The 21,717-nt window shown below is 35.9% G+C and overlaps 1 protein-coding gene across 4 annotated transcripts in view; it reads left to right on the top strand.

Annotated features, from left to right (window-relative positions):
- The window catches only part of BMPR1B (bone morphogenetic protein receptor type 1B), a 423,330-nt gene that overhangs the window by 253,087 nt on the left and 148,526 nt on the right, over positions 1 to 21,717 (top strand). For all 4 annotated transcript variants that reach the window (XM_032632927.1, XM_032632928.1, XM_032632930.1 and 1 more), the window contains one exon: positions 5,079 to 5,173. The gene's annotated coding sequence lies outside the window, so the exon portion shown is untranslated. The remainder of the gene's footprint in view (positions 1 to 5,078; positions 5,174 to 21,717) is intronic.

Below are 21,717 nucleotides of genomic sequence, written 5' to 3'. Positions count from 1 at the left end.
TTTCTCTTACTTTACGAAAGAAGACACACCCTTATCCATCTGAAATCATACTATAGTACATTGTCCTGGGATCATAGAAAAATTAGCAATTAAACAATTTTAATTAATGTCTTATATTTTTGTTGTGGAGAAGTATGATAGAGTGAAAAATGAAAGGCTTTTAATTACAAAATACATTACGTAAGAATTCTCTGAGAAAATAAAATAGTAATGTAAAATTTTCAGCTGCTGAAAGAAGAGTCTATTTATGTATTTTTTAAATGGATAATGGTTTTATTACTGTGGATTTAGATTCTATTGAGTATTCTTAAGATAGTTGATATAAATTTTATTTTAAAATGTCAATATTTCCAATTGGGTGGAAATTAAATTATTTTCAAGTACATATTTTACCACAGGTGAAAAATTATAGATGTTAACTTGGTAATGTGTGAATGGTTATGTATTTTTTCAAAATTCTTTTAAGGGCCTGTGAATAAAACTAGTTGAAGACTACTAGCCTACTGTATAAAACCCAAGTTTTTATTTATTTTTGGTTATTTTTTTAAGATTTATTTATTACTTATTATTTTATTTTTGGCTGCCTTGGGTCTTAGTTGCGGCACATGGAATCTTCGTTGGGGCATGCGGGATCTTTCATTGAGGCGTGCAGACTCTTTGTGGTGAGCCGGCTTCTTTCTAGTTGTGGCGCGCAGGCTCCAGGGTGCGTGGGCTCTTTAGTTTGTGGCACACGGGCTTAGCTGCCCCGTGGCATGTGGGACCTTAGTTCCCTGAACCAGGGACTGAACCTGTGTCCCCTGCATTGTAAGGCAGATTCTTTACCGCTGGACCACCAGGGAAGTCCCTAAAACCCAAGTTTTTAAACCTGGTATATAAAACTCTTCATCACCTTTCTCCTTCTAGATCTTTTTCTTTTTTTTTTTTTTAATTTAAACATTTCCTGCTTCAAATTATGTGCTCCATCAAGAAAGAACTTGGAAGTTCCATAGCATCCGTTTTCCTGCCTGTTTGTCTTTATTGTGTTATTCTGTCTCATCTTTGCCTCACTTCTGCCTAATCATTTAAAAAAAAAATTTTTGTTAGAGTATAGTTGATTTACAGTGTTGTGTTAGTTTCAGGTGTATAGCAAAGTGAATTTGTTATACATATATCCACTGTTTTTCAGATTCTTTTCCCGTATAGGTCATTACAGAGTATTGAGTAGAGCTCCCTGTGCTCTATAGTATGTCCTTATTAGTTATCTATTTTATATATAGTAGTGTGTCCCAATCTCCCAATTTATCCCTCCCCCTCTTTCCTCCCTGGTAACCGTAAGTTTGTTTCCTACATCTGTGACTCCATTTCTGTTTTGTAAATAAGTTCATTTTTACCCCTTTTTTAGATTCCACATATAAGTAATATCATATGATATTTGTCTTTCTCTGTCTGACTTACTTCACTCAGTATGACAAGCTCTAGGTCCATCCATGTTGCTGCAAATTACATTATTTTGTTTTTTTTATGGCTGAGTAATATTCCATTGTATATATGTACCACATCTTCTTTATCCACTCATCTGTCAATGGACACGTAGGTTGCTTCAATGTCTTGGCTGTTGTAAAAAGTGCTGCAGTGACCATTGGGGAGCATGTATCTTTTTGAATTATGGTTCTCTCGAGTGTATGCCCAGGAGTAGGATTGCTGAATCATATGGTAGCTCTATTTTTAGTTTTTTAAGGACCCTCCTTACTGTTCTCCATAGTGGCTGTACAAATTTACATTCCCACCAGATGTGTAGGAGGGTTTCCTTTTCTCCACACCCTCTGTAGCATCTGTTTGTAGATTTTTTGATGATGGCCATTCTGACCGGTGTGAAGTGATACCTCATTGTAGTTTTAATTTGCATTTCTCTAATAATTAGTGATGTTGAGCATCTTTTCATGTGGTTTTTGGCCATTGGTATGTCTTCTTTGGGGATATGTCTATTTAGATCTTCTGCCCATTTTTTGATTGGGTTGTTTGTTTTTTTGATATTGAGTTGCATGAGCTGCTCGTATATTTTGGAGATTAATCCCCTGTTGGTCGCTTCATTTGCAAATATTTTCTCCCATTCTGAGGGTTGTCTTTTCGTTTTGTTTATGGTTTCCTTTGCTGTGCAAAAGCTTTTAGTTTCATCAGGTCCCATTTGTTTATTTTTGTTTTTATTTTCATTACTCTAGGAGGTGGATCCAAAAAGATCTTGCTGTGGTTTATGTCAAAGAGTGTTCTGCCTATGTTTTCCTCTAAGAGTTTTATAGTATACAGCCTTACATTTAGGTCTTGAATCCATTTTGAGTTTATTTTTGTGTATGGTGTTAGGGAGTGTTCTAATTTCATTCTTTTACATGTAGCTGTCCAGTTTACCCATCACCACTTATTGAAGAGGCTGTCTTTTCTCCATTGTATATTCTTGCCTCCTTTGTCATAGACTAGGTGACCATAGGTGCACGGGTTTATCTCTAGACTTTCTACCTGTTCCATTGAGCTATATTTCTCTTTTTTGTGCCAGTACCATACTGTTTTGATGACTGTAGCTTTGTAGTATAGTCTGAAGTCAGGGAACCTGATTCCTTCAGCTCTGTTTTTCTTTCTTAATATTGCTTTGGCTACTCGGGGTCTTTTGTGTTTCCATGCAAATTGTAAAATTTTTTGTTCTAATTCTGTGAAAAATGCCATTGGTAATTTGGTAGGGATTGTATTGAATCTGTAGATTGCTTTGGGTAGTATGGTCATTTTCACAATATTGATTCTTCCGATCCAAGAACATCATGTATCTTTCCATCTGTTTGTGTCATCTTTGATTTCTTTAAGATGCAGAAGTCTTGACTGAGGAATCAAGACTTCCCCCACTTCAGACTGGCTCAGGAGCTAGTGTTCCAAGCACCCTTGCTGCCATCCTAGTCTGCATCACTGTACTAACACGTTGTTTTGTCATTAGGCTTTTTTTGTTTTCCTTTCTTGAGCATGAGAACTGTGTTTCCTCTTGGGCTCCTCAGCACCTCACTATATACCTCTCCTGGTATTAAGTTAATTTATTGGGAAAATGTTGTTAATTGAACCAAACAAGGAAAAGTCGATTTCAACTGTTAGAAAGTTAATTCTTATGCATAACTTTTTGGGGGAGTCAATTAAGCTGTTAAAGGCTATTTTTATTTTATGCTGGTTATTTCTCTAGGTGTAATATTTGCCCTTACTGATAAGGTTTTTGGTAAGATTTCATCTGAAAATCAGAGTTTGAACCTAAAAATGAATTTAGGAACCATTATTGTAGTAGAAGGGGAACAGAATTGTGAGCAATAAGGCAAGAACGTCTAGTTTTGGCCCTGCCACAAACTTGCCATGCGATTATGGGTAAATTAACTGGCCTGGAGGTCAGTTTTATCAGCTATTAAATGAGTAAGTGACCAGATTATTTCTTAAGTTTCCTATACTCTTGATTTAACAAAGAGAGGAAATTTCAATTAAGTAAACATATGATTTTTCTTGCCAAGAAGAATAAAAAATATAGGCTTGATTTATTTTTTAATCATTAATACCGTGGACATTATATGTGCTATATGTAGATAATGCTGACCTTGTTTATATCACCTACAAATTATATAGTCATGGCTTAGATTTTATCCTTAATTTTTTTAAAAAATAATATCTTTTTAAAATTTTTATTTTATTTTTGGCTGTGTTGGGTCTTTGTTGCTGTGCACGGGCTTTCTCTAGCTGTGGTGAGCGGGGGCTACTGTTCGTCGTGGTGCACAGGCTTCTAATTGCGGTGGCTTCTCTTGTTGTGGAGCACAGGTTCTAGGCACACGGGCTTCAGTAGTTGTGGCACATGGGCTCAGTAGTTATGGCTCATGGGCTCTAGAGCACAGGCTCAGTAGTTGTGGTACACAGGCTTAGTTGCTCTGCGGCATGTGGGATCTTCCCAGACCAGGGATCGAACCCATGTCCCCTGAATTGGCAGCTGGATTCTCAACCACTGCGCCACCAGGGAAGCCCCCTTATTTTTTTTTTTTTTTTGCGGTACGCGGGCCTCTCACTGTTGTGGCCTCTCCCGTTGCAGAGCACAGGCTCCGGATGCGCAGGCTCAGCGGCCGTGGCTCACGGGCCCAGCCGCTCCGTGGCATGTGGGATCCTCCCTGACCCGGGCACGAACCCGCATCCCCTGCATCGGCAGGCGGACTCTCAACCACTGCACCACCAGGGAAGCCCGTCCCCTTAATTTTTTAAAAAATAAAATAATTCAATTGTGATGATTGAAAATCTAGAAGTATTTCATATAGCATGTTGATTCATATAATTTCTAGATTATATTTTAGCTTCTTTCACCAAATATTTAATTTGATCAGATTAATATTATACTTTCCTGGGCACTTCTATCATTCTGGAAATGAATTTATTTATGTTGACACATTTCTTTGTGGCCGCTTACTCAGTCACTGCAGCCTTATTCAGTGAGAAGCAATATTAAAAACAATTGCAAAAATGCTTTCCTACGTCTTTTGGTTATTCATAGTAAGCAGTAGTTCAGTTTTATAAAGCTTGATTGAATGGCATTTAGGTATGACTTTTATAAAGGATTTGAAATTATGTTGTTTGGCCAAAACAAAGGCAGTATTTCCTTTCTTGTCTTTCACTCCACCCAGCCCCCCTTTTCTCCACCTGCTTGAGGGAAACTATTTCTTCAGACAAACCTCATAATTGCCCTTCTGTGCCTGATTTGGGCCTCAGGAAAGGCCCATAGCATCTGTAAAACTGGCAGCAAAATGGTATTTCCAGGCAGGCACAGGGTTGCTGGGTAGTGAGCCAATCCACAGCTTTGTCTGAGCAGCTGAGAACTTTGCTGGAGTATTACCACGGTGTTCAGTAACACAGACCTGTGCCATGAGCAAGTGAAGCACTGAGCACGTGTCAGGGTCAATATTTATAGACCACTACGTAGCTGCCTTGCAGGGAGAGAAAACGAGAGCGAGAAACGTACAGCCAGAGGGCAAGGAAAGAAAGACTTCAGTGGAGGGAACTTTAATTTCCAATTTTTTTCTTAAAAAATTCTTTTTAATTATCAGGTTCGAACTTCTGCTGAATCACAACCATTTGCCGCTGAGCTATGACAAGAGTGGAAACAAAAAGTTAAACGAGCAAGCCTGCTGTACGTAAGAAGGTGAGTAATTAGCCAGTTCAGTCTCGCTGTTACTGGTAAACTCCATCTCCCTGTTGGCTGCTCTACATCAGTAAGCAAAGGGCTGTGTGGCATATTAAAGCTAATGTGGAGGGGCTGCCTGCTGGTTAAGTGTCCTTGGTGGCAGTGTAGTTTCATATTCTGCTCTTAAGAATGCTGTGCACGGTCATAATACACTTAAGTGGCGTGGGTGGTGGGAATGGCTCTTGAACACTGATTTCATGTTATGTCCTGTCAGTAAATTTCTCTTTCTTCATTCTGTCAGACTTGACGTCTTCTGATTGGTAAATTCATGTTTACTTTTTATATTGCTATTAAAACATGAATATTAGTGAGTTTATAGTGGAGGGTGTTCTAGAAGTGGAATAGGGGAAGAATTCAGATGAATGTGTGAAGATGTTGTCACTGTCAAAATGTGCAGGCTGTGAATGTGAGTAACATGGGGTCTTTTGAAAAGAAAGCCACTGTCCATTTGACAGCGCATTAAAGTGAAATAATGACTCCTTCTGGGAGGGAGAGAAGCAGGAGTGATGAAAAGTAAGAACAGACTTCTTCATCCAAGGTGCAAAGGACTCAGCATTTAGAATTTCTCTGCTTGTCCAACTGACTTGCTAGGTTGGTTCCTTGCAAAAGTGGTTCTCTAGTAAAGATATTAAATTAACATCTCTTGCCCCACATCAGTAGTTTTTTTCCTGTCATCACAGGTAGAACTTTGACACGTGCTTCTCTGTGTGACCGTAGTGCGATTGCATATTCATTTATCATCATTGTTTTGCATATCCCAGATTGATGTTAAAAGCAGTGGTGCTGAAGGGGACAGAAAGGAATTGTTTTCTATGTGTTTTCTGATTTAGAACACCCATGAAATTTATATACTTATGTGTTTTATGTCTACTACACATAACTCGGAAAGTAATATGTTGCTTTACTCTAGGTGTAACTAGATAAAACTTATGTACTGACAGAGTGAAAGTTTCCCTGTTGTTGGTTTTTTTATTGTGGAAGAGAAGCATTAGCATGGTATTGAAAATGTTTAGCTTAGGTTGTAGATGGCAATTGTAGTTCCAAAGGGTTTTTTGTATTACATACTTAAGTTAAAAACAAAAATAACATGAAAGCCGTTGTAGAGCTTAAACTGTAGAACAATAGAGATATAAGGGAAAGATAATACTCTGACATAGGTTTTGTATTAGGGTTAATATTCAGGAACCAGCTTATTCTAAAATGGGATAAACCATGTCCAAAACAGCAGGTGGAATAGGTCTAAATGTAAAGTAGATATCTTAAAATGAGGCCCATAGTTGTAGAGTATCATTGTTGTTGAATCACATAAAATTTTAAAAATAATCCAGAATGCTTCAAAATCAGTTTTATTAATTCAGATGTGCTTTAAGGCTAATCTGATATCTAAATTTAAACTGTATTTTAACATTCATTTAATGCTTGTTTTAGCCTCTGCATCAAGCATACAATTGCCATCTACAACCTAAGCATACTCAAAACAATCCATACTGTTTTACGCCTTTCTGGAATTGTTTATGTTGCTTCCTCTATCTTGAAACACCCTCTTCCTGGCCTTTGGCTTTCAGCCTCAGTGAAGGTATCCCTTCCCAGATGCCCTGCCTGTCCACTGTCAGCCTCTGTGGTTTGGTCTCCTGTACAGACCATTGTCACAGCACTTCTGCAAAGTCGATGATACAGAGTTTTTGTTTTCCCTTATGAGTTTGTGAGTTAATTGTAGCCATGTTTTAAAATTAATTTTTATGTTAAAATTAATTTTTATGTTAAAATGTCAGACATTCAAGAACTTGAACTAAAGAAAAAACTTATTTATTTTAAACCCACTTTTCTTTATAGACTTTATTTTAATATAATTTAAAACTGATTAATTGGATTGAAGGAGAAGTCCCTTAAGTAGTTGGTAAAGTCTTTTGAAACAATAACAATACTTAAAAAATTCATTTCTCTTTCTATCAACAATTATAGCTATGTGTGTTCATCCATGCAAGTAGATATTTATTGAACTCATAAACCATTTGAATGACAGAAGTTCAAAATTATATTGGTTAGCACCTACAAATTCAGGATATAGAGCCTGCAGATGTTGTTTAGTTAATTTCATGAAATCTGTCAGCAAGATCACCTAGTCGCTGCACCCACATGGACTGCTGTGATAAATTAAATGATGCTCTAGCAAATTGAAGACAGTGTTACACCTTCCAAAAGGCCCAGAGTGAATTTCGGGAGAGAATGGCTCCATCCTCATGTATCCTAAAGAATGACAGAGTGGAATGACTCTCAACATTACGAATGAAGTTACACCTCCTAATTTTATTTCCTATTGTAGAGAAAGTTAGGAATTTAAGGAAGTAATAGAAAATCATGGCTTAAAAAATTCTCAGACCTGAAAGGTGATACTTCAGTTCAGTCAGAAGAAGAATTTTCTCCTCAAAATAGAAATATTGAAAGAAAAGAATGTCAGTGTTTTAAAAAGTACTTGAGAAATAGCAGCTGCTCCTTTTAGTTCCTATACTCAATAAAATATTATTTTGTCTTTAATGGTGTTTTATTTCCCCACCATACGTAAAAATACAAATTATTTCATATACAAAGTAAGTATACCAGAATCAAAGGTAAAGCTTTATGCACGATTTAGAGTAATTCACAACTTTTCTTATTTTGACTATTTTTACTTCTCAGTGTGCTCTGCCAGTAGTTTCCACTGCTGTTGAAGCCTTGTAAACCTCTCCCAGCTATTGAATATGACTCTTCTGTTTGTTTAACCTTGAATTGTATCTGTCTTAGGAATGAAAACAAGATTGGTATTTTCATAGGGAAATTTTGTAGCTTTTTAATTTGCTTGGAATGGACCATAATTCAATCTGTAATTTTTCTTCAGATTTATTTTGACCACATAAGTATTTCTAGTTAAATAGGTATGGATAAGGTGCCTTACCAAAGAGTTATAGGTATAAATTTTATGTATCTTGCTGGCTTATCAAGTAATATAAGCGTTATAAAACTGGAAGGGCAGGGGTTTCTATGGTCATGGACTTAGAAATGTACCTTGTTCCCATAAGCCAGTGATGAGAGAAACCTGAGTTTGCCTCAATATTAAAAGATTACAAATGTAGAAAACAAACTTATGATTACCGGGGGTAAGGGGGAGGAATAAATTGGGAGGTTGGGATTGACATATACAGACTACTATATATAAAATAGATAACTAATAAGGACTTACTGTATAGCACAGGGAACTCTACTCAATGCTCTGTAATGGCCTATATGGGAAAATAATCTAAAAGAGAGTGGATATATGTATAACTGATTCACTTTGCTGTACACCTGAAACTAACACAACATTGTAAATCAATTATACTCTAATAAAATTTTTTAAAAAGGATTATAGCAAAACCAAACAAAGGCAAAAAATAACACCAGTACCACCACCAACCAGAAGAGGTTAGAGAACTTTGGTTGGAGTGAGGCATAAATAATTTTGCCAGAACAATCAAGTATTTTATTATTAGCCACTTAGCTGGCCAATCAGTGTTTTTCTGTAGCTATGGATGGCATAGAATTCATAGAACATGAAAGGAGAAGAATGAATTATTCATGGAAGTGGAACCTTCAGACTCTTCTACTTCAACTGTTTTATTTTATAGATATGGACAAATATAGTACAAAGTGTTAACGTAACTTGCCAAACATCAGCTTTTAAAGTAGCTACTTAGGATTTTGATTAAAAAAAATACATATTTGTAAGGCCAGTGTTTTATCATTGTGGCTTTTCCCGTCTGTTTGTAATTGCTCTTTTTATTCTGTGTATTGCATGTAAAGCTTAATTGTTGTATCTCTGTGTTTTGTATTGTATTAGACTCCTTTGCATTATTTCATAACCCCTGAATAATTAATAATAATAAATAATAATAATTACTACAGCCAGTAATTATTGCTTCCAACTGAGATGGAGGGCTTTTCCACTCATAATCATAGTTAAAAATATATATATATTTTTAATTACAGATATCCTTTCTGGCTTTCCTGATTTCTCCCACTCTCTTTGGTAGTACAGTTAAATTTATGCTCTCATAAACATTCTCCTTTTCAATAGAACATGGCAGATAGTCCTAAAGCAAAAGACAGAAACAAATTTAATACTTTGATTCTAAGAGCTTCTCATAGGGAATATATAGTTATATATTGTTCTACAGCTTTGTTTTAAGATGACTCTTCTTTCCGCAGCTGGAAAATTTTTGATTACAACGAAACTCAAAGAACCAAATGCGCTTTTCTAGATTATTTTTACTTTCATCTAAGAGTCTTTTAAAATGTAAATAATTAAAGGGGCAGAGAGGAGCAAAACAAACTTGTTTTGTACATGTCATCTTCTTGTAAGACTTTGCTTCTCTAAGTGCTGTCCCCACCACTCCCAAAGAAACTGGAGCTCTTTGGTTCCTTCCATTCTCATTAATATTAAGGTCCCTGGAAATAATTGCTTGTATATTTAAAGATGAAAGAGTTTTTGAGCAGATAGATGAAATCTTTGTTCTCAGCCTCAGCCTACGATTTCTATACCTTCCTCTCTCCTCCTCGCCTCACTCAAAACAAAACCAAAGTGATTGCCTCTACCCACCTCTCCAGTCAATGAAACATGTCTGAATGTTCCTTAGTAAATATTTTCCTTTGGATTGATACTTTTCATTTCAAATATGTATTATCTGTCTTCTCAAACTCTTGCCTGCTAAGAGATTTATAATTGTAAAATCTTTGCTAACATGATAGTGGAAAGTGATATTTTATTTATGTTTGTAATTACTAGTTAACATGAATCTGAGGAGATTATTGGTTATTATTTTAATTTTTATGATTTATCTGTTTATACACTTATTCTTTTTTCAGAGGGTCTATGTCTCATTGGTTTAAAGAGTATTTTTTTTTAATCAAAGAATCTTGATTCTTTAAAGTCCTGTTAGTTGTAACTGTTTTCATAAGCTTCTGATTACTTTAAAATTTTGTTTTATGTGGTTTGAAATACAAGTGTGTTTGAAATATCTTAGTAAAGCTAAACAATATTTTCTTTATCTCCTTCGAAACTTAGAATGCTCTTTACAATTCAGAAATATGAAAAAAGTTTTCTACATTTTTATGGTTTATTTAACTGTTAATTCTATGATTCACAAGGAATTTATTAACTAATTACTTCAGTACTTTTGTTGAATCATTAGTCCCCTTTTTTCTGAAGTCAACTTTAACTTGTACTTCAGTGGTACAAATTTAAATCTTTGTGTTACCTCTCAATTTGTATTCCATTTAAACTTTATCTCTAAGGAATAAAAGTTCATGTTTCTTATTAAATAAGATTTAAGCACTGGAACATGTTAGGGTGTTGTGGGACTTGTCATGTTCCTTGAAATTACTGTAGACAGGAGGCTGCATTTATTACTTATGTTAAAGCAGACATAATAAGAATATGAATCTGTGAGTGAGAATTTATGCGTTAATAATTGTCACGATTTGTCAAGGGTTTCTTGAGAATATATCTGGCCTTCTACCATGAACTGTAACTATATGATTTCATAAAATCCTTGTAACAGACCGTTGAGTGACCTATTCTGATTTTGTTTTCAGGATAAACTGAGACTCCAAGATGTAAAGTAGTTTGATCAGCCTCACATAGCTAATAAATGATAGGGTTATGATTTAAACTCAGATCTGACCAAAGTCCATCTTTTAAGGAATGATTGCCAAATAGAGAGTTTATGCTTTTGCCATGACTGTTAAGAGATGCAGGTCTCTAGGGGTCAGATGGCAGCAACCTTCCCAACTTGGGTCCATCTATGAAGAAATGAACTCAGGAACAATGGCTTTCAAAGTATAGAGGCAAGTCAGTGAAATCACTGATGTGAGGAACCTTCTATTTTTTTGGATTAGTGCTGAAGATAAAAGAATCTCAAGATGGACAGAAATAACCCTATACTTTAAATCAGTTTAAAGTCTGCTAATTTTTTTTTAACTTCTTCAGATTTTCGTACCTCTATTGATTTTATAATTGTCTTTCACTCCAAGCCAACTTATTCAGTTCTCCCTCATAGGCTTAACGCACAGCACCATTCCCTCCCTCACATACCTGCTTATGACCTTAGCAAGGAAACTGGCACAGAGCTGCCAGGCCAGCAGGCAGTGACTGTTCCATCTGGGTCTCTGTTTTTGCAACTACAGGTTTCATTCAGGGAAGACATGAGTCTCCCTAACTGGCAGGCTTTGCTGTCATCTCTGTTTTAAGCTGCTCAGTTAAGGGACTCACGGTTGTTGTGGTATTTACAGCAGGAAAGGAAATTCTAGATGTTTTAGTATCATTAGAACTCTGTACTTATGCACTAATTGGTTACCTGGAATGGTGCAAAAGGATAACTTTATCTGCTACGAATGGACTTAACTCATAAATATAGTTTGCGTTTGTTTATGTGAGAGGCGGGAATTCCTATATAAAAGTTTATACAGAGACATTTTCCATCTTAGTTGTTTGTTATACATTAAGCCATCGTGAAGGAATTTGTTTTCCTTTTTAACTCAAGGCAAACAATTTTGCTTAAAGATAATATAGGATTTTTTTTCTCCTTGGGTCACTCTGCCCTTTGTTGATACATTGGTGTATCTGTGCCAAGATTTACAGTACCGTTTATTGGAGTTTTGTTTATAGCCCTGCCTTGGAACACTTGAAAATAAATTATACCTTTTAGTTAATAAGCAGGTTATTCTTATATTATTACTTGGAAAAGTATGCATTAGTCAATATCTGTAATAATTAACAGTCTTAAAAATTCTAAGTAGTTATTCATATTATTCCTCCTTTTTTCATTCATCTTTTTTATTTTTAAAAATTTTTATTTATTTACTTATTTGGTTGCACTGGGTCTTAGTTGCAGCAGGCAGGCTCCTTAGTTGTGGTACGTGGGCTCCTTAGTTGTGGCAGGTGGCTCCTTAATTGCAGCACGTGTGCTCCTTTGTTGCGGCAGGCAGGTTCCTTAGTTGTGGCTTGTGGGCTCCTTAGTTGTGACGTGCGGCATGCATGTGGGATCTAGTTCCCTGATTAGGGATCGAACCCCAGCCCCCAGCATTGGGAGCATGGAGTCTTAACCACTGCGCCACCAGGGAAGGCCCTCATTCATCTTTTTTAGTCTCCTGTTTTACTTAAAGAGGATAAGAACTGCACAGTGTATAGTCAGAACATAATTCCATAAATACTTTCACACATTAATTCTGCACTTAAATATTGGCTTTTTCTATATGTAAAATTCACTTGATTGAGAGTCTCTCTCTTTTTCATTTCTCTCTATACCACTTTTAACTTCAGCAGCAGGTTAATATATCATTATTCACAGTAGTAGCTTAGCTTATAACCTTGAAATTTATTTCTGTGTTTGTTATCAGAGGCTTGTTGGCAAATCAAACTTGACAATAATACAGAAGGAAAGCGTGGTGACCTAGGACACACTGTTCTACTGAAGTAATTCACGCTTCTTTGTGTAAAGATTTTTGTTTATTTGTCTTAAATTAGCCAGCATACAATGTGTATAGTCTCTTGAGTTACTCATTAATACTCCATATGTAATGTTTTAAAATTATTATTGGTAGAAGTAGATGATTATTTAGAATGATTTTTTTTTTCTTGTACTGTTGCAGTCTAAAGCAGATTGGTACAGCTCTCAAAGTACAAGTGTGAGCTTAAAATATGACTGTGAAGCCATGTGTTCTTAACTAGGGGAGCCGGCTTTTTTGGTCAATTTGAAGCTGTTTGTTTTTAATTGAAGTATAGTGAATTTACAATGTTGTATTAGTTTCTGGTGTACAGCAAAGTGATTCAGTAATATATATCTCTCTATTTTTTCAGATTCTTTTCCATTATGGTTTGTTACAAGATATTGAATATAGTTCCCTGTGCTCTACAGTAGGCCCTTGTTGTTTACCTATTTTATATATAGTAGTTTCTATCTGTTCATCCCAAACTCCTCATTTATCTCCCCGTGCATCCCCACAAACTTTCCCCTTTGGTAACCATAGTTTGTTTTCCGTATCTGTAAGTCTGTTTTGTATATAAGTTCATTTGTATCTTTTTTTTTTAAGATTCCACATATAATTAGTATCATGATATTTATCTTTCTCTGTCTGCCTTACTTCACTTAGTACGATGATTTCTAGGTCCATCCGTGTTGCTGCAAATGGCATTATTTCATTCTTTTTTATGGCTGAGTAATATTCCATCGTATACATCTACTACATCTTCTCTATCCATTCATCTGTTGATGGACATTTTGGTTGCTTCCATGTCTTGGCTCTTGTAAATAGTGCTGCAATGAACAATTTGAACCTGTTCTTATACCGCATGTTCCCTCTTATAGAAAAGAAATGTGATATTTATGCTAACATGATTTCAATTTCTTAATAATTTAAACTGCATATGATTTGCCCAGAGGTTGAGAATCAATTTTTTAAATTTTGGTTAAATTTTAATACAGTATTTTCTGTGATATACATATGTTTCTGTTTATTAACTATATATTGTCAGTGGCGTTAATTGATGCTTTTAGAGACATAAGCATACTTCAGATCAAACACTGGTTTGCAGATACTGTAAGGCATGTAGAACACACAGATAGCCGTTGTCCTCTGCACTTCTACCCCATACGTACTGTAGGAAGGCTCATTTCTACATGTTGAGCAGTTCAACAAACAGGTTGACCTGGGATGACCTGGTGGACAGTACAGGATCACCCATCTAGCCCAGAGCCATGCAAGCTATCACTCCCCTCTCTCTTTCCCACTGTCTCTTCCCTCCCATCCTGCTTCCCCACTTGTTACTGTCTTCCTTTCCCTGCTCCCAGTTATCCATCATACTAAATTGTTATTGATTTTAGCTTCAGCATTTTTCTTCTATCTTTCATCTATTCCCAATTATTTCAGAAAACATCTTTTTGTGCAATTTGAAGAAAACCTTTCCAGTTTTAACAGAAATATTAATGCCTGGAAGTAAGAGAAACTTGTGTCATAAAATGTTAAAGTGCAGGCTTCCCTGGTGGCGCAGTGGTTGAGAGTCCACCTGCCGATGCAGGGGACACGGGTTCGTGCCCCGGTCCGTGAAGATCCCACATGCCGCGGAGCGGCTGGGCCCGTGAGCCATGGCCGCTGAGCCTGCGCGTCCAGAGCCTGTGCTCCACAATGGGAGAGGCCACAACAGTGAGAGGCCCGCGTACCGCAAAAAAAAAAAAAAAAAAAAGTTAAAGTGCGATTAGTGTATTTCACGATTTCCCTGAAGTTTTATAATTAATGATAACTTGGTCAACATTTTGCTATGAATATTTGTATTTATGACACTTTCATTTAACCCTTACTGTAATTCTGGGAGGTGGTTATTATTGTCCCTATATTTAAGATGAGGAAATAGAAATTCAGGGTTAAATAATCATGCCTATGATCACACAGCTTGGAAAGTAGGAGGCATAGGATTGGAACCGAGTTGTTTCTGACTCTAAAAGCTTTAGAGTATAACATATGACTTTCTTTTAAAATAGGTAATTTCACTTTCCTACTCCTATACATGTCTAAAGTTTGAGAAGTAGCACAGCCGGGCAGATGGCTTCCCAGTGTAACAGAGCTCCAAACCAGAGGGCAGCAAGTCCATTTGCTACAAGGAAGACAAGGCTCTCTTGATATTTACCAACAGGAAAAGCAAATCTCATTCTTAGTATATTATTCTTGTTTCATCCAAAGGTTTTCTCACTTTTGTAGCTCTACCAAGGTCTCTTTATGCAAAGAGATAACAAAGCAAATACTTAGGAAAGTATATTCTTCCAAATAAATCAATGCTGTGCTGCAGGCTGTTTTTGAGGCAGGTTAAACCTTCATCTGTAAACTGTACACTCTTGATTTCAGTTGGACTCTAATGGACGTTCTCATTAGTTTTAAATCACGCTGCGATGGCATGGATTCTTAGATCACACCATTATAAAAAGAGATATTTTCAGATTATTTGGAGATGAGTTATGTTGCTTGTATAGATTAACTTTCTGCCTTTGCCTTGCTCTACTTTTCAGGAACTTTATTAGAAATTATGTGGGGCAGGAAATAACATTCAAACAAATTTTATTTTTCGTCTAGTTAAGAAACCTGTTTTTTTTTAATTTAAAGACTTGATATCAAAGAAATTAAAACTGTAGATAAAACTGACCTTTAGGAATTACCTGTTGATTTTTTCCATGACTGTTCTAACCCCATATTTGTAAGATATAATTTAAGGTTATAAATTATAACTTCTGTTTGCAAAGTGTTTTACCTTTTAAAAGCATTTTCATACCCAGTGTTGCTTTGGACCTTTTGCTCCCCCGAATGCTTTGAAGCAAATTATATGCATCTTATGGATGGAAAAATTAACATGAAGTGAGGGTGGGGTGAAGATCCTAGACTGAAAAAAGCAAAGTGTTTTGACCTTACCAGAATAGTTATTGAACTTGATTAGCTTAATTGTAATATACAAAGAAATAAGTATGTAAGTATATGTTAACCCACACCAGACTGTAGTAGAAATAATGAGTAGCAGGTTTATGTCATTTAAAAAAATTATGAGAGTGTTAATACTGAGAAAGTTTTATAAATTTAATTTAGTTGTTTCTGAAATGGAGAAAGGAATTTAATGTTATTATAGTGGCAGAACAGCTGTATTGAGTTTGTGGAATTATGTGGGAGTCTAGTTTGAGAACCACTGAATTATCACATAAAATTCTTAATCAGTATATACTGCAGTAGTAATATTTTCCTCAAGATTTTCATAAGCTGTGTTGGTACATCAATAAAGAGTTTATAAGGAATACAGCCCTATTTAAATAAACTACTGAATGTTGTCTTACACTGTATGGGGTAAAGTGATGACAGTATGACTAGGAAGAGTTATATAAACTATATAAAAAGTCATAAGAATTTGAATGGAGTGAATTTATCAAATTGGTTTTCTTTTCTCAAAACTCTTATTTGTTCTCACTTTCATCCTCTATAATGGTATACGGGGGCTTCAACTTTAGTGCATCCGTCTATGCAGAAATCACCAGCCCATCTATCCTCTCTTCTTTTGAATCCCAGTGAGCCTTGAGTCTAAGTTGCCACTGTAATCAGTGATTAGCTATTCATATGGAAAACTAGAATGGATCCCTACTCACTTCATTTCATAAACAGAAACAAATTCTGTATGGAAGAAAGAATTAACTGTGAAAAACAATACCGCTTTAAAGTATTTAGAAAAGGATATATTTATGATTTTAGGGTAAGATAAGAATTTCTTTAAACCTAAACAGAGCAAACCATAAAAAGATTAATAAATTCAACAGGCTTAAAATTTAAAAAGTATGTTCATCAAAGAGTAAGAAAGGTTGAAAGCTGGTTCAGTGTGTAGAAGATTCTATAAATTAATAAAGTAAAATCAGCCAATATAAAAACGAACGGGAATTTCAAAAAGAGAAAATTCAGATAGTCAGTGAACATGTGAAAGCCTCATTAATAGTTAGAGAAATGTAAGTTAAAACTAGAGTGATATGCTGTTTCATATCCATCCTGTTGTTGAAAATATAAAAGTCTGAAATATACCAAATGCTGGTGTGGATGTGAGGCAACAGGAACTCTCATTCACTGGGAATGGGAATGTAAAGCGGTGCCGTTGAATTGGTGGTTGAGATTGAGCATAGGCATACTGTGGCTCAGCAGTTCCGCCCCTAGGAGTATTTCCTGTGGAAATTTCTTGCTTGTGTGCCTTAGGAAACAGGTACAAGATTATTTTTTATTGTAGTCTCGTATGTAATATAATATAGCAAAGCACAAATAAAACAAATTTGGAAACAACAGAGAGTAGAATGGACAAGTTGGGGAATATTTGTTTACAGTGGATTTAACATAATAGTGGAAACCAGTGAATCTGGATGACTCCCCAAAACGTAATGTTGAGTGAAAAAACAAGTCACAAAGAATACATACAACATGATTCCAGTTGTACAAACTTTGATCAGAGGCAAAACTGAGTAATATATTTTTGTGGAAGCATTATATATGTGCTCTAACTATATAAAGAAAATCAAGGAAAAAATTAAAACAAAACTGAGGCTGTTGAATGTTCTAGTAGGAGTGAAGGAGTTGGGTTCAGGGAGGAGCCCAGAAAGCGTGGGTGATATGTAAGTGGGTGATCTTTAAAAATTTTATTTAAAAGTATCATTATTAACAGTTATGTATTATAATTGATATATTATTATAAGCAATGGATTTATATTATAAGTAACATTGTAAGTATCATTAATATATTATTAAAATTTAATTATGTAAAGTGCACACATATGAAATATTTCATAGCACAGTAAAAACAATTGGAGGAAAGGATTTCTTCCTTTTTGTCTTCAAAAAACCTTTTAAGTTTCAAGTTAATTTTTATCCTGGTATGCTACTTGGCCTTTATTTATTTTTATTACTGTTTTAAATTTTATTTTATTTATTTTTTTATACAGCAGGTTCTTATTAGTTATCTACTTTATACACATCAGTGTATACATGTCAATCCCAATCGCCCAATTCATCACACCCCCACCCCCACCCCTGCTTTCCCCCCTTGGTGTCCATACGTTTGTTCTCTACATCTTCGTATTTCTGCCTTGCAAACCAGTTCATCTGTACCATTTTTCTAGATTCCACATATATGTGTTAATATACGACATTTGTTTTTCTCTTTCTGACTTACTTCACTCCGTATGGCAGTCTCTAGGTCCATCCATGTCTCTACAAGTGACCCAATTTCGTTCCTTTTTATGGCTGAGTAATATTCCATTATATATACGTACCACATCTTCTTTATCCATTTATCTGTAGATGGGCATTTAGATTGCTTCCATGACCTGGCTATTGTAAATAGTGCTGCAGTGAACATTGGGGTGCATGTGTCTTTTTGAATTATGGTTTTCTCTGGGTATATGCCCAGTAGTGGGATTGCTGGGTCATATGGTAGTTCTATTTTTAGTTTTTTAAGGAACCTCCATACTGTTCTCCATAGTGGCTGTATCAATTTACATTCCCACCAACAATGCTAGAGGGTTCCCTTTTCTCCACACCCTCTCTAGCATTTTTTGGTTGTAGATTTTCTGATGATGCCCATTCTGACTGGTGTGAGATGATACCTCCTTGTAGTTTTGATTTGCATTTCTCTAATAATTAGTGATGTTGAGCAGCTTTTCATGTGCTTCTTGGCCATCTGTATGTCTTCTTTGGAGAAATGTCTATTTAGGTCTTCTGCCCATTTTTTGATTAGGCTGTTTGTTTTTTTAATATTGGGCTGCATGAGCTGTTTATATATTTTGGAAATTAATCCTTTGTCCGTTGATTCATTTGCGAATATTTTCTCCCATTCTGAGGGTTGTCTTTTTGTCTTGTTTATTGTTTCCTTTGCTGTGCAAAAGCTTTGAAGTTTCATTAGGTCCCATTTGTTTATTTTTGTTTTTATTTCCGTTACTCTAGGGGGTGGGTCAAAAAAGATCTCGTTGTGATTTATGTCAGTGTTTGCCTGTGTTTTCCTCTACGAGTTTTAGAGTGCCCGGTCTTACAGTTAGGTCCTTAATCCATTTTGAGCTACTTGGCCTTTATCTAGATGCATGCAAGTTTGAAATTTTTCATAGTTTATACTTAGTACAGCTCTTTTGCCTGTTGGCTCTACTGTCCAGGACTTGTCTCATTTGCACTGATTTCTCACTGTGTCATGATTTTCTACTGGTAGTATTGTTTTCCAGTGGTGCCTATGCCTCACTGGCTTTTGGTCCTTCGTACATTCGTATTTCCTTAGCTCATCGACTCACATGAGTTCAGCGGCAGGACTTTGAGCCCTCTCTTTTCAGGTTACTTTTTTCCTACAGTGTTTCTGGGGATCCTCAGGAATTTCCATATTTGTTCACACACATGCCGGGCTACTTAGGGGGCCGACACTATGGCCTTCTACAAAGCCGCCTTTCCTGACTCCGGGCTGCCATCTTCAGTACCATCTTTAGGGCTCTCTTCCTCGTAGCTGAGCCAGACCCCTTCAGTTGGGAGGTGTTGCTGCTTTCCATCTTTGCTGTTTATCACTATGCTCTAGGTATTTTTGCTGCCACCGTTGATAATGGTGATCTTCCCTGGCCACCAGGTTATTTCTGCATCTCCAGACTGGTTGTCTGCTTGTTCCAGATGCTGGGGTGTGAGGTCTTGTCCGGTACCCATCAGTTCTCACTAATGCTTGGACCCTGACAGTGTACACTTTGCTGCAAATCGAGAAGAGGAATAGCTGCCTTCCTGCTGTTGTTAATCGCTCTCGTTTTGAGGACCTACAGCATGTTTGTTTAGGCCTTAAAGAGTTACAGATTTTGTGGCATTGTGTGTTCTGGTTTCACCTGTGTTCTTATGGAACACACATGTCCCCGAGGTCACTGGATCAGTAAGGGTTATATTCACATTTATCAAGGTATTACCGGAAGCATTACTCTCTTCTGAATCTCGGGTCTTGTTGCCAATTTTAACTTGCTGCTTCATTTCTTCCCTGTGGATAATTCTCTCTCAGGGGTCCTGCTTCCAACTTAAAAATTTGCTTTTAGAAATTTTGCTATTCTGTTGTAGCTTCAGCCCTGAGATGGATTTATCAATCAGTCAGTCAGTGAATCTCAGTCTCTTCATCTCCTTTCCCCCCACTTCCTTCTTTCTCTTGCTTATACACACATATACAACCCTAGATTCTCAGACCTTCAGACATGCCTGTATATATCAAACTCTTACTGTGGATCAGGTTTAAATTATTTCTCAGGTGGTTCCTCAGGCCCCAGATAAATCTGGTGGTGCATTACCTAGCTGGAGAGAATTAGGCCCTAACATATGTGTCACTGCATGTATCAGCATCTAAACCTTGAACGCAGCCTGGATCCCAATAAATAACAGTAACCATTATAGCAGCAGAGAGCAGCAGCAAGGGTAATTACATTTTATACATTATTTCGTTTAAATTGTATTAAAGTCTACAAGGTAGGTTTTATCATCCCAGTTTTATGGGTGATGTAACTGAGACTCAGGTAACGTAACCGAAATTTGGATAAATGGTAAAAAGTAGAGCTCAGCTACAAAATAGGACTAGTTGATTTGAAAGCCTGTGCTCTTAACCACGAAATTAGATTAAAAAAATTTTTAACACAAATTCAGTTCAGCACATTCTTTAAAATGTGATTTCAGGTACTGTTAGCTTCTTATTTTGAATATATCACCAAATATGTATTTTTCTATAAGAATATAATAATTTGAAAATAATAATGCAGTGGTGCAGTTTATTTTTCTGGGAAATGTTCAATTTGATGACACTCTGTTGTATTAGATGATACTCTGTACTTGAGAATCCATTCTGTAACAGTTAGGTATCCTGTCTACTAAACTGTAATCCTCAAAAGCTACAGTATTTCCCCAACCAGTAAAACCTCTTTAGTCAACATTTGGTTACTTTGTCATTAAGAACTGTTAAGCGTCCATGAAATATTGCCAGTAAGTGTAATCTTTCAGTAAGCTTTCCCCCTGCATTATAAGTGGTATATACTTCTGGACAATACGGAGCTTCATTTTGTTGAGCTTGGATTGTCTTGTAGAATGCTTCAGGGAAGATTGAGAGTGATGAAAACTCTGTGAGAAGAAATATGCATATTTATTGTAACATTTTAATGGAAAAAATTGAAATGATCTAAATGTTCATCCACAGTAGAATAGATAAATAACTGTGTACATGAATAACTGTAGAGGTATGCACGTAAATGAATAAACTTGAGTTACGTTTATCAACATGGATTAATCATTAAAATATAATATTGAATAAAATAAAATAAGCTACTGAAGGACAGACACATGGATTATGTCATTTATAGAAAATATTTTAAACATTCCATAAAGAGTATATATGATTTATACTCATATATTCGTATGCATATACATGCTATATACACACATACTATATAGATAATACACACACACAAAACACACATTCAAAGATGTCTGACAATGATAAACAGCAAAATTAGGGTAGTGATTACCTGTAAAAGGAGGAGGAGGGTGTATGAGATTGGGATTGGCTGTGCAGGGTTGTATCTGTAATGTTTGCTTTTTTAATCTTGATGATAAACATGTGTATTCATTACATGCTCTCTATGCTTTTGGCATTACCAAAATGTTTCATAATAAAAACGCTGAGCAAACAAATTTTCAACTTTGGGATGACTTGGCAAAATCAGTATCCTTCCCCAAACGTACTGATAGGGTACTTAACTTTTAAAATAACCTTATTTTCTTATTTTGTCAAAAAATATAATAAAGAGAAGCCAAAAGGAGGAGGAAGAGAAAAATGTGGACCACATCCTTTTTTTCCTTTTCCATTTTGCTCCATTATATTACTGCGTACCTCACAAATGGTTTCATATATATCATATTTCCTCAGTTCCACAAAGCCAACT

The sequence above is a fragment of the Phocoena sinus genome, chromosome 5 (assembly GCF_008692025.1).
Source record: "Phocoena sinus isolate mPhoSin1 chromosome 5, mPhoSin1.pri, whole genome shotgun sequence".
Lineage (NCBI taxonomy): Eukaryota > Metazoa > Chordata > Mammalia > Artiodactyla > Phocoenidae > Phocoena > Phocoena sinus.
This window is presented reverse-complemented; position numbering and strand designations above follow the sequence as displayed.